This window comes from Otolemur garnettii, unplaced genomic scaffold (genome assembly GCF_000181295.1).
Source record: "Otolemur garnettii isolate 467f Iridium unplaced genomic scaffold, OtoGar3 scaffold00003, whole genome shotgun sequence".
In the NCBI taxonomy this organism is placed as follows: domain Eukaryota; kingdom Metazoa; phylum Chordata; class Mammalia; order Primates; family Galagidae; genus Otolemur; species Otolemur garnettii.
This window is the reverse complement of record NW_003852398.1, coordinates 146019-147920: the sequence shown is the minus strand read 5'-3', so window position 1 is coordinate 147920 and position 1902 is coordinate 146019.

The window sequence follows — 1902 nt, the reverse complement described above, 5'->3', positions numbered from 1 at the left end:
CACTCTACCCAGGGCAACAGCTTGAGGCTCTGCCTCAGAAAAAAAAAAAGAATAAATGGAAGGCCCAAAGGTATGGAGTTGGGAAATGGGGTCCGCCATGTTTCTTTTTTCTCCAGGTTCTGCCATCTTTTCTCTTTCTACCACATGCAGTGAAAGGTGGGTGGGAGGCAATTGAGAGGGGGGGAATGGGGTGGAATTCTGTGGGTAGGAATTCTGCAGGTAGAAATGAAGTTGAGTGTGGAGGGGCAGAAAGGAGAGGGTTGTCTGCCAGTTGGAAAGAAGACAATGGAGATTTGGATGGGTGGGAGGGGTGTTTTGGCCTTTGCAAGGAATATTTGAGAAAGTTCCCAAGGATGGGTGGGGGAAGCCAGTTCCACACGCACAAGGAAAATCTGAGAGGGTTCACAAAACAAACACAGAGGAATGTTTCAGAGGAGGATTAGGGAATCTCCAACCGTTTGCCTAATTTCTGACAGTAATTATTGAGATCAGTGAGGAGTGAGAGGTCAAATGTCTCATTTTCAGGCCATCAAGAACCATCATCTAGTCTGTATGTAGGCCAGGCAGTATTACAGAAAAAGATGAGGCATTTAGGTTTAAGGTCAGGATAGAGCTTTAGAGGCTTAAGGTTAGTTAAAGTCAGCTTAACGTTGAAGAAGGGGGAATCCATGACTTATCGTTCCCCATATCAGAAACTGGAGATAAAAATAAAATAAGCAAGGATAAAGTGAGAATGTAAAGAGAGCCTGTGAGGAGGAAGAGAAAAGAGGTAGCTGAGGGCTGGGGTCAGAGAGGCCTGGCCTCTGTGTGTGACCTTCCCCGGGCCTGCAGGAGAGCATCCCTATACGTGAGGCACTGGACAGGCAAGCCTGGCTTGCTGGGGTTAGGTACAGATCACCAGAATTTTAAAAACACTAAGAGAGGGGCTATATACAACTACTTAAGAGCTCCAGAGATGGAGGGAGAGGGGAAGAAGAGTTGGAAAGAGAAGTTACAAAGGTTTAGAAAGAGTTCTAGCACAAATGTTCACCTCACCAATAATGGATGAATTTGGGGCAGGGGTTGGAGGGGTTACCCTGTTTTCCTTCTCATTGGAACAAGAGTCCATCTAGTTGGGTTCCACAGGGTGTATGTCAGCCCCCCAAAAGGGTTTCTCCCTGATCCAAGGCATGGTGCCAGAATGAGAGGTCAAAGACTGAAATAAAAATCATTCTGAGAAGCAAAACAAAGGGAAAACGGAATCCAGGTCTGTGCCGCTCTTGGTAACAGTGGCCTCGCTGTTGGTAGAATGAAGTGGCATCACAGCTCACAGCAACCTCAAATACTTGGGCTTAAGTGATTCTCTTGCCTCAGCCTTGGTAGAGTGCCATGGCATCACGACACTCTACCAAGAGTGAGTACCTCGCTGAGCTGGGCAACAGAAGCCTTTATTTCCACGTTGGTGAGGGCAAGCGGAATTCGAGAAAGAAGTCAACACTGGGTAATTAATGGTGGATGGGGTTTTAAAGGTCAGAAGGGTGGGGATTGGCACATTCTCTTTCCTGGGTGGGACATATGTCCAAAGGGTGGGGATGGGGATTGGCACCTTTCCTAGGTGGGACATCTGTTTGGGGCAGGTCCTTATATTTGACTCTATCAGGGAGCAACTGCTTGAAAATAGAACCATAGGGAAGAAAGCAGAAGGGAAAATGAGTTTTGACCACACTTTGGGTCCCCAGGATCCAATTGTTTCTGAAGCCTGATCCATACCAGACCTTTAAAATTGCATGAACCAGGTCAGAGATGGTGGCTCACACCTGTAATCCTAGCACTCTGGGAGGCCAAGGCGGGTGAATCACCTAAGCACATGAGTTGGAGACGAGCTTGAGCCAGAGCAAGACCCCATCTCTTTCTTTTTTTTTT